Genomic DNA, 12,510 nt, shown 5'->3' with positions numbered 1-12,510 from the left:
CATAGTGAACGCATTATTGTGGCCAAGATAGACACGAAGCCCACGCCTACTACACTAGTACAAGTTTATATGCCAACTAGCTCTGCAGATGATGAAGAAATTGATGAAGTGTATGATGAGATAAAAGAAATTATTCAGGTAGTGAAGGGAGATGAAAATTTAATAGTCATGGGTGACTGGAATTCGACAGTAGGAAAAGGAAGAGAAGGAAACGTAGTAGATGAATATGGATTGGGAGTAAGAAATGAAAGAGGAAGCCGCCTGGTAGAATTTTGCACAGAGCATAACTTAATCATAGCTAATACTTGGTTCAAGAACCTTGAAAGAAGGTTGTATACATGGAACAACCCTGGATATACTAACAGGTATCAGATTGATTATATAATGGTAAGACAGAGATTTAGGAACCAGGTTTTAAATTGTAAGACATTTCCAGGGGCAGATGTGGACTCTGACCACAATCTATTGGTTATGAACTGTAGATTAAAACTGAAGAAACTGCAAAAAATTGGGAATTTAAGGAGATGGGACCTAGATAAACTGAAAGAACCAGAGGTTGTACAGAGTTTCAAGGAGAGCATAAGGGAACAATTGACAGGAATGGGGGAAAAAATACAGTAGAAGAAGAATGGGCAGCTTTGAGGAATGAAATAGTGAAGGCAGCAGAGGATCAAGCAGGTAAAAAGACGAGGGCTAGTAGAAATCCTTGGGTAACAGAAGAAATACTGAATTTAATTGATGAAAGGGGAAAATACAAAAATGCAGCAAGTGAAGCAGACAAAAAGGAATACAAACGTCTCAAAAATGAGATCGACAGGAAGTCCAAAATGGCTAAGCTGGGATGGCTAGAGGACAAGTTTAAGGATGTAGACGCTTATCTCATGAGGGCTAAGATAGATACTGTCTACAGGAAAATTAAAGAGACCTCTGGGGAAAAGAGAACCACTAGTATGAATATCAAGAGCTCAGGTGGAAAACCAGTTCTAAGCAAAGACGGGAAAGCAGAAAGGTGGAAGGAGTATATAGAGGGTCTATACGGAGGCGATGTTCTTGAGGACAATATTATGGAAATGGAAGAGGAGATGGATGAAGATGAAATGGGAGATACGATACTGCGTGAAGAGTTTGACAGAACACTGAAAGACCTAAGTCGAAACAAGGCACCGGGAGTAGACAACATTCCATTAGAACTACTGACAGCCTTGGGAGAGCCAGTCCTGACAAAACTCTACCATCTAGTGAGCAAGATGTATGAAACAGGCGAAATACCCTCAGACTTCAAGAAGAATATAATAATTCCAATCCCAAAGTTAGCAGGTGTTGACAGATGTGAAAATTACCGAACTATCCGTTTAATAAGTCACAGCTGCAAAATACTAACGCGAATTCTTTACAGGCGAATGGTAAAACTGGTAGAAGCCGACCTCGGCGAAGATCAGTTTGGATTCCGCAGAAATGTTGGAACACTTATCTTAGAAGAAAGATTAAGGAAAGGCAAACCTACGTTTCTAGCATTTGTAGACTTAGAGAAAGCTTTCGACAATGTTGATTGGAATACTCTCTTTCAAATTCTGAAGGTGGCAGGGGTAAAATACAGGGAGCGAAAGGCTATTTACAATTTGTACAGAAAGCAGATGGCAGTTACAAGAGTCGAGGGACATGAAAGGGAAGCAGTAGCTGGGAAGAGAGCGAGTCAGGGTTGTACCCTCTCCCCGATGCTATTCAATCTGTATATTGGGCAAGCTGTAATGGAAATGAAAGAAAAGTTTGGAGTAGGTATTAAAATCCACGGAGAAGAAATAAAAACTTTGAGGTTCGCCGATGACATTGTAATTCTGTCAGAGACAGTGTCTTGAAAGGAGGATATAAGATGAACATCAACAAAAGCAAAACGAGGATAATGGAATGTAGTTGAATTAAGTCGGGTGATGCTGCGGGTATTAGATTAGGAAATGAGACACTTAAAGTAGTAAAAGAGTTTTGCTATTTGGAGAGCAAAATAACTGATGAGGGTCGAAGTAGAGAGGATATAAAATGTAGACTGGCAATGGCAAGGAAAGCGTTTCTGAAGAAGAGAAATTTGTTAACATCGAGTATTGATTTAAGTGTCAGGAAGTCGTTTCTGAAAGTATTTGTAAGGAGTGTAGCCATGCATGGAAGTGAAACGTGGACGATAAATAGTTTAGAGGAGAAGAGAATAGAAGCTTTCGAAATGTGGTGCTACTGAAGAATGCTGAAGATTAGATCGGTAGATCACATAACTAATGAGGAGGTATTAAACAGAATTTGGGGGAAGAGGAGTTTGTGGCACAACTCGACTAGAAGAAGAGATCTGTTGGTAGGACATGTTCTGAGGCATCAAGGGATCACCAATTTAGTACTGGAGGGCAGGGTGGAGGGTAAAAATCATAGAGGGAGAGCAAGAGATGAATACACTAAGCAGATTCAGAAGGATGTTGGCTGCAGTAGGTACTGGGAGAGGAAGAGGCTTGGACAGGACAGAGTAGCATGGAGAGCTGCATCAAACCAGTCTCAGGACTGAAGACCACAACAACAACAACAACAACAAAAGGTAATGATTCTGTTGATGACCTAAAAATGGAATTCAATGGTACTCTGCCGCTTCAGTAAAATCGATTTTTCTGCCGCGTTGCTGATGACGGATACTTCCTATAGCACCAAGACTGGTAAACATGTTTTATTGTGCAGTCGCCGCTATGTCTGGCAGAAATATAGCCGTCCTAGAGCTGTTACACCAGGCAACGGCCTTGCCGCAGTAGACACACCGGTTCCCGTGAGATCACCGAAGTTAAGCGCTGTCGGGCGTGGTCGGTACTTGGATGGGTGACCATCCGGGCCGCCATGCGCTGTTGCCATTTTTCGGGGTGCACTCTGCCTCGTGATGCCAACTGAGGAGCTACTCGACCGGGAGAGCGGTGTGCTGACCACACGCCCCTCCTATCCCCATCCTCATCTGAGAATGATACGGCGGTCGGATGGTCCCGATGGGCCACTTGTGGCCTGAAGACGGAGTGCTTAGATGTGTTACACCACGCAGCACTAATGTCAATATGATGATGTGTGTGAAATCTTATGGGACTTAACTGCTAAGGTCATCAGTCCCTAAGCTTACACACTACTTAACCTAAATTATCCTAGTGGCACACACACACACACACACACACACACACACACACCCATGCCCGAGGAAGGACTCGAACCTCACCCGGAACCAGCCTCACAGTCCATGACTGCAGCGCCTAAACCGCTCGGCTAATTCCGCGCGGCTTTAGTTTGTGGGGCGCTCAACTGCGCGGTCATCAGCGCCTGTACAAAGTCCCAATTTTTACACACTCCATTTTTTTCACTATCTAATCTAGTCACTGTCATAAATAATAATGATATTGATGATGATGATGATGATGTCGAAATGATGAGGACAACACAAGCACCTAGTCCTCGGGCAGAGAAAATCCCCACCCCGGCCGGGAATGGAACACGAGACCCCGTGATCCATAGGCGGCAGCCCTTGCCACTAGACCACTAGCTACGGACTAATGTCAGTATGTGTGTTGTAAATAAATACTTACGGTTATCTATCGAATCTATAATTATTTATTATATATACAACATGTTTGGGATTTCCGGGGTGTGTTATGACAAATATGGCATTGGCTCATCAGTTTGAGACACTTACCAGGTTGGATTCACAGATGTGGGCTATAATTATCGCGAGAACTGTGTTGTAGCTCATCCATGGAACCCTGTTTTACCCCCAGTTCAATGTTTACATGTTTAGGGCTCATGATGATGTCTCTTCTTCAAGTATTATTTAAATTTTTTTAGACACACACACACACACACACACACACACACACACACACACACACACACACACTCCATAGGGTACCTTGTACCACTCACAAAAACGGTTCTAAAGAGGGAAACATTCTATCTGTACGAGCTCTACTTTCATGAAATGTACGTAGTCAGCTGTGAATTTCAGTCCTCAATAGTGTTTTCGCGAAATGAGTGTTGTCCGGTTTGAGTTCACGTAATATACCGTGCTGATCGAAGTTACCGGTGACAGGTCAAGCATTACGTTATCGGTTTTTGGGTAAAGTCTTCTACTAAGTTAGTAAGGAGTGTGTTAACAGCTTTTATGCATGTAACAAAGGATTCGCTACTAAGAAATGCAGTCAGCGAACTTAGAAATTCCAAGGGCTGGCTATAACTTTTTTATTATTTTCTTTCATGGGAAACAATGTTTAGACCTGTCTTGTGATACAGCGATAGTAGCTTGCCACTGAATACGTAACCAAAACATACATTTAACGACCCAATCACGATGGTCAGCAGGAAACAAGTTACCGTATATTTGTCTCAGAACGTTTTTTCTTAATACAATTGACTTAATAAATTCCTCACGCAGGGGAAAACTCTGCTACCGTTAATAGTATGTTATTGGTATTATTCTCAGTATTTAGAGAAACATATAGTGAGAAATAAAATTTATAACGTTTTCTAGCGGCCTGTGTTCAGCGCCCACTGACTCTCACACATTCACACGTTTCTGACAGGTACGGTACTGCCAGCCTTATCAAGCAGCAGCTTTCTGCGACGCCGGTAGTGTATAGGCGTACCCAGCTCCTGTTCATTTACGAGCTTCTAAGTAGCCTCCAAGTTCTCGACACTGCGATCGCGGACGGCGTGAAGGAATTTCTTGACCATTACCACAAGCAACACTCAGGTCGGCGATTTCTTTTATTAGTTTTGCGCAGGACGCTTTCGGCGGCTACAGTCAACCAATGTCCGCACGTTGAGGCTGTGACCGTTCTTTCTCAGGGCGAGAAGTTTCAGTTACACGAAGAGTGTCGTTGCGTCGACAGCTGTATTCCTCTAAGCTACCTGGAGACTTGCAGTAGTCGAGGCAGCGTTCACTTGAGGCAGTTTCGCGAATCAAGTAGGAAGGTGGTGATTCTACTGTTATCACGTTTCTGCAGGCCATCTTTTCAGCAGTCATTGCGCGTGTGTCCTTTGCGAGTTAAGTCCCGTTTGTGGAAGATTAACTATAATTACATGTGTGTCTGTAGAAAATTAAGTTATCGACAGAAAGCGCGTGAACACTGCTGCTCTTTCTAATGTCGCATTTTGTGGCGTAGCGAAAGAGGTGACGTGACCTCTGTGAGTCTATGACAGCATTATGTAGAAACAGTTGATTTGTGCTGTTCTGTGGCCATTGTTCAATCTCATTTGGGCGGTGGGTACATATGTGTGCAATGATGTTACAAACTTTCAGGGATGATGGAGGAAGGTAAATGTATCAATTTTAGGTACGGTCTCGGAATGACGCATAGAAAATATAGGAAAAAGTCGTTCTGCTATCTCTGACAGTGAATATTACTAATATTGTAGAGTAGGCAACTTTCAGAGGTGGTTGTCTGCAACAAAACAAGAAAAAATGTCTGGTTGACATTCGCTCTAAAACGCATACCTCAATAGCTAAGATCACTTGTTCATCTTTGGTATTGTGAAATATTTCTTCTCCTGCAAACTCTTTGGTTTCCATATATTTGGAGGGGGTAGCATGGACCAAAGCAAGGAACAAATGTCCAGTAAGCAAGAGCATTAAAGTGCATAACATATAAGCTGTCAGCATATATTCATCTTCACTGCCGCGAAACACATCTTTTCTACTTAAGAAGTGCTCTTAAGGTATAGATTCTAGAGCTCGTTTACACTAGATATTTGTTTCTTATTTTGATCCCTACCCTAAACATCAGCATATACATATATTCCATTATAAGGTGTATCAGAACGATTTTCGTTTAATAGTTTCGACTGAGTCGTCGTGTTACATGTCCTTTTATTCTGCCTTGGAGCCTTGCAGACCTCATACACTATCATTATGTTTTGTCGCTAAATTATTCCCAAAGTTCCCCGTGTGGTTCATGTTTAGGGGAAAGGGGGCGGAGGGTATACAGCAGTTAAGGCCAGTTCCCACAGGGTTGCTGCAGGGCAAAACCACGCGGCAGGGCCTTTGTTGCCATGGAAACGCTATCTGCAGCGCGGCATATATGCGCCGCGGTTTGCACATGTCGAACCGCGACCGCTGCCGCGTGCCGAGCTGCAGGTTCGTGCTGCCAGCCACAGAACGCGCCGAGCGTGACGTCAGGTACAGAGCCCCCGGGTATACGAACTTTCGCCAAAGCGATGGCTTGGGCACTGCAGCAGCTATGAAATACTTACCACCCGATTTCAAGAAAAGTATTTGGTGAAAAAATTTGATTCTTCTGCATCTTATAGCCTGATATCTACGTTCGATAAAGGACTGAAATTCTTTTTGTTATCTGTTGTGGTTACTTGATCAATCGCTTTCAACTACACCACTACACGAAATTTTATTGAGTGTGCACAGGTGAAAACACATTGAGTAGATTTCGCGTACAGTTCATTCTAGGTAATACATTATTGGGTATGAAGTTAAAAAACTAATGGAAATAGCTACCACCGTTCCGGCATATTGGAGTACATGTCTGCGGACAGGCCGCGCGGTGGCCGCGTGTGGGTCGCTCACAATGCGACCGATGCTTCGCCCTGCTCGTCGTAAATCGTGTGGATGTATCAGCGCTAAATTTCGTAGACGGTTCATCAAACCGAAACGTGTCTTTTTTTTTTTTTTTTTTTTTTTTTTTTTTTTTTTTTTTTTTTTTTTTTTTTTTTTTTTTGCAAATGATAGTTCGTAAAGAGCACATATTTTTTCGCGTGGTAAGTGTTTATTTGTACTTATTGAGATGTGAAAGTAGCAATAGTTTTTCACGATGGCTCGAACAAATTTTTTAAACAGCATGTGAAATGAGCATTACGGTGACATGGAACACATTAATACTTACAGTATTCTTCGTAGACCTACAGAAGTTAAACTGAAACTAGTTTTCTAGTATGTTATAAGCTGTAATTAGCTAAACATCTACAACTATTGATTATTTAGTTTTGTAAGTAACACACGCTTTTTCTTGCTGCAATATATGTTACTTGTCCCAGACATGTTTCGTCTCTTACTTTAAGGCATTTTTAGTGTAATCTAGAATAATTCAATTTTGTTTTGATATGTGATATTTGTAGATAACAGTCCGTCCCCGCTAGCTGAGTGGTCACTGCGGCAGAATGCCATGCCAAGACGCCCGGGTTCGATTACGGGCTGGGACAGGAGATTTTCTCCTCTTAGGGACTGGGTTGTCATTTCATCCCCACCTCCGACGCGCAAGTCGCCCAATGTGGCGTCGAATTCAATACGTACTTGCCCTCGGCGACCGAACTTCCCCGAATGGTGGACTCCCGCATCACGATGGATTCCGCATGACTTGACGGAAATGCAGAAATGGATGCGTTACGACGCTGCTCAGACGCACTTGGAGCGCTATGATAGCGAAGGAGAGGCTTTCTTACGCCGTATCGTAACAGTGGATGAGACATGGGCCACATCGTACGAGCGAAAACTGAAACGCCAGTCCAACGAATGGCGTCATTATGGGTCGCCGCGAAAGTCAAAAGTGCGTCAGAGCCCCAGTATGGTAAAAGTTATGGCGATTCTCGTGTACGACTGTGATGTATTATCCTAACGCATTACGTTCCTCCACGGCAGACCGTCAGTACGCAGTATTATTGTTCATTTTTGGAGCATCACCTGCGACCAGCTTTGCGAAAGAAGCGGCGACACTTTCTGCGCAACCCACCCATCATTTTGCACGGCAATGCGCGGGCACATACAGCGCAAGCTGTGGATGCTCTGTTCGGTCGATGGGACTGGGAAGTACTGTACCATCCATCATTCTCCCCGGACTTAAGTCCTTGTGACTTTGATTTGATTCCGAAGATGAAGGAACCACTTCGTGGCATTGGCGAGATTCGACAGGCAGTAGACCGCTCCATTCGCACCATCAACAGAACAGGCTCTGCTAACAGTATACTACGCCTTCCACATCGCTGGCAACGGGCTCTACACAAGGCTGGCGACTACTTTGAAGGACAGGAACAGGTGCAAACATGTAACTCTTTTGTATCGGTTGTGAATAAAAAGCTGCGACTATTTAAGTTCCAACCCAACCTTCTATGCATCGTCTTCAATATCCATGAAGTCTCACTAATCCCAGACTTTCAAGTAGTTATTAAGGACCAGTCATAATAATGGGTTTCACAGTTACCACCTTATGTGTTATGACGCAATTGCCGATTTTATATTTGGTTTCCAAAATGGAGTATTTATTTTCTGATTAACCTGTTTTCCCGACACAAACGGCAATTGAAAATAGTTTAATGCGAAGTTAGTAGATTCTTTAAAAAGTTTGAGAATCGTCACATGATATTTGAAGTCAGCAGAAAAGCCTCAAATGCACAAAAAACCTGTGATAGCTTATGCAGAACTGCATTAAGATACATTGGCCACCGAAGACTTCTACAGAGTATGAGAACTGCCCGTGCATTCGAAAGTCACGTAAATACATAACAAATCACTGGTTGTTGGTTCATGAAGGAATGCATGTCTTATGGAAACTACCACAAATGGCAGAGTGGCCACAACACTACTTCAACTTTATCATTTGCTGACAGTTGCCATAATAAAACCGCAATCAAATTGCAACTTTTCCCTAGCATGAGCCTGTTTGCAGTGAGAAATAGAGCTGCATACACAAATACATCACTAGTGACATGTGCGACAGGCTATATTAAAGGAATACTCTGGCAATAAATACGCAACTGATCTACCTAATCAAAAGTAATGTTATTTGCTGCTGGGTTGCGTTAACTGAAAATACAATTCGTCTCACTACTTTTTTGCTGTGGTCTTCAGCCTGAAGACTGTGTTGATACAGTGTTGTACAGTAGTCTATGCGAATCTGCTCTCCGTTGACAAGGCTTGGTCTCTCTCTCTCTCTCTCTCTCTCTACATTTTAACGTCCACTACCAAATTGACGATTCCTTGATGCCTCAGAATATGAACTGTCAACTAATCCCCTCTTTTAGACAAGTCGTGCCATAATTTCCTTTTCCTCCTCACTTTAATTCAGTATCTTTTCTTCAGTTATACGATCTACATATCTAATCTTCAGCAAATGTTCAAATGTGTGTGAATTCCTAAGGGACCAAACTGCTGCATTCATCGGTCCCTAGACTTACACACTACTTAAATTAACTTACTCTAAGGACAATACACACACCCGTGACTGAGGGAGGACTCGGACCTCTGGCGGGAGGGGCCGCGCAATTCGTGACATGACGCCTCTAAGCGCGCGGTTAATCTTCAGAATTCTTCTTTAGCACCACATTTTGAAAGCGCCCACTGTCTTCTTGACAGAACTGTTCACCGTCCACGTTTCACTTACATACAAGGTTATACTCCACACAGATACCTTTATAAAAATACTATCCAACCATTTAAATTTATATTCGATGTCTATAAATTTCCATTTCCAGAAACGGTTTTCTTGCTATTAGCAGTCTGCATTTTATATCCTCTTTACTTCTGCCTTCTTAGTTACTGCTTCCCTTTCAAATCATTGAAGTCTTACAAGTGCGGTTTGGTTCCTGCGCAAGTTGTAGATAATCTTGTGTCCCTGTGTTTTATCGCTGATCCTCCAACGTTTCAAAGAGTGTCCTTCAGTTAAGATTGCCAAAACCTTTCTCTGAATATACAAATGCTATAAACACAAGCTTGCCTTTCTTCAGTCTATCTACTAAACTAATTGATAGGATCAGTATTTCCTCTGCGTATTCAGATATTTCACAGGAATCTGACATTGTGCTCACGTTAGTTTGTATAGCCCTTCCCGCTCTCCTTTCTGGATATTCCTTACACCTTCCAGCCTTCTTTTCTTTGCTTAGTTATGACTTGCCAAATGAGCTCTTGACAGTTGCTTCTCTTCTGAACAAAGTTTTATTTCCTATTTTTTTCTTATTTAGATTCGGCTTCTATGTTTTCCAAGTGCAAAATCGCAGTTGCGATTTTGGACTCTGTCAATGTCATTTTTTAAACATCTCTGTTCCCTATGGCCTACTTTATTTGGTGCGTTTTTATATTTTACCTGTAGTCAATTAAATTCAATATATCGTGTTTTATCCAAGGATTTATACTGTATCTTTTCCCCATTTACATCCTCTGTTGCCTTCAACACTTCTTCTCTCAAACATATCCATTCGTATTGTAGTGAATTCCTTCTTCCGTTTCAGTCAGTTGTTGTTTAATGGTTTCTTTAAGATTATCGAGAATCTCTGGTTCTTCACTTATTCAGGTCCCATTCCCTTAATTTGCTACGGTTTACTAACTTTTAGTTGTAAACGGCAGCTCATAATCAATAAATTATCTTCGGTGTGCTTCTGCACCAAGAAATGTCTTACAATTTAAAATCTGGTTTCGAAAACTCTGTTCCAAATATGCGTCCTTCTTTCATGATTCTTAAGCAAAGTGTTGGTGATGATTAAATTACGCTCTGTGAAAAATTCTTTCAGTTAGCTTCCCTTTTCATCCCTTCCCCAAGCCTATGTTTTCCTACTATTTTCTCTTTCTGTGCCTGTTACCGAACTCCAGTCTCTCATCACATTTTAAATTTTCGTCTCGCTCTTTTATTGTGTATTGTTTCAATCTGTTCATCATCTGTGGTGCAGGTAGGCATGTCAACTTGTATCACTGTGGTGTGGGTGTTAGCTTTACGTCTGCCTTGGTAATGAAATGTTAATGGCAGTTTAGAGATGGAGCTTGGTTTTGTGATACTACTTTATTGGTAGTTTCAATAACTAACATTCACAGAGTAGTGAAAATACTTGACATTAATATATCAAATACTGAGGATGAACTATCAGACATTTTCAATTATACATAAATGACTTCCATTTCACTATAGTAAACTGCGTTTAGTTACTGCAATTTGCAGTACTAAAAGCTGTTATGAAGGTAACAATAAGTTTGTGTTCTGGGGTGATGATTTTCCAAACAAGACAGTAAATAGTTATGAGCAAAAATCATCAAATCTGTTTATGGTGAAATAAGAAAACATGAATAATGGAATTCGTGAAAGTGTACATCGTAAAGAAAATAAGAAACTGCTATGTCTTCATCCAAGTTCGTCTTTCTTTCATGTTAAGTTCACGGTGTGGTTAATCAAATGCACCGGGCTTTCAGTGGGTCCCGCCCCTTACATCAGTAGCGGTTCGTCATTGGCTATGGTCTGCCGCTTCCAGATGAGAACTCCAATTCCGCGAACCGCCGCGTCACCGCGTTAAAACGCTTGCCGCTGCCGTTGCAGCTCGCCGCACTGTAGTGGGAATCGGTCTTTATGTCCCTCCTGCCCACCTTTAAAAGGAACTCCAGACTGACCTTATCAGTGTGTAGCTCTCCTATTCGATTTTTTCGTAGTTATTTACATGTCTTCTTACAATGTCAAACACGCTCTAATAATTATGCAATAGTTTATTGCGGGTTACACAGTTGATTCTGCCTCGGAGCTCTGGCTGACCGAGACTGACATCGTCGACGCATAAGCGGTAGTTTTGAAAGTTTCATTCTGATTGGACCAGACAGAAAGGAGGGAGGTGATAGCCAGGCGCCTATGTGCAACCCAGTCCCCATTTCCAGCGACGGGTTGTGGTATGTTTGCCGTGGGCGGGATAGCTGTGCCTGCTTTCGTAACTGTTTTACTCCGCTACCAACTAAGTTGGAAACGATTACGCATAAAAAAAATGCAAATTTCTCAGCCCTTACTTACGTATCTTCCTGGGTGTGATCTTTGCTGGTTCCTCGAAAGACAAAAAGCACATAATATTGAATTGTTATTAACAAACAGACCACGAGTGACATGACTAAAAGTAATTACAATAATTTGGTACTTACAAGTCATCTCCCTGTGCTGTGCAACCCATACAAGCGCCCCACTTATAAAAGATGAGGATGGGGAGTGGGTGTTTGAATCTGATTGGTCCACGGGGTGGGGAGGGGAGGGGGAGAAGGAGAGGGGTCGGAGCTGCTCTGGATGAACTCGATCAGTAAGCTAGTGATTCCCCAGGGAAGATGGGATTGGAGGGCTAACCTTCATTGTTATAAGTCGTCCGGATGTGTAACCGGACACCAGAAGTCCTTTTCAGTCCCTTGTCGTATTATACGTATATGAACTCATACCTGCGCTGATAACCTACAGCGTCGCCCGATGTTTGCCTGTGCCGGAACATACAATAAAATAAAAACCGCATGTGACTAGGACCTTCCATCAGGTAGACCTGCCGTCTTTTAAGTTGACACCACTTCGGCGACTTGAGTATCGATTAGGGTGAAATGATGATGAAGACAACACAATATCGAGTCCCCGGGCAGCGAAACTCTCCGACCCAGCTGAGACTTGAACCAGGGCCCCTCGCGTGGTTTCTGCCGCACAGACCACTCAGCTATGGAGGCGTACAGAAGATACACTGCTATCCCACTACTGGCCAGAAGATAGATAGCTTTACATATGAGGAAAAACA

The 12,510-nt window shown here is 42.5% G+C and overlaps 1 pseudogene; it reads left to right on the top strand.

Annotated features, from left to right (window-relative positions):
* Positions 1-2,758: 2,758 nt before the first annotated feature.
* On the top strand, positions 2,759-2,876 carry LOC126485335 (5S ribosomal RNA; annotated as a pseudogene).
* The last annotated feature ends 9,634 nt before the right edge of the window (positions 2,877-12,510 follow it).

This window comes from Schistocerca serialis, chromosome 6, assembly GCF_023864345.2.
Source record: "Schistocerca serialis cubense isolate TAMUIC-IGC-003099 chromosome 6, iqSchSeri2.2, whole genome shotgun sequence".
Lineage (NCBI taxonomy): Eukaryota > Metazoa > Arthropoda > Insecta > Orthoptera > Acrididae > Schistocerca > Schistocerca serialis.
This window is presented reverse-complemented; position numbering and strand designations above follow the sequence as displayed.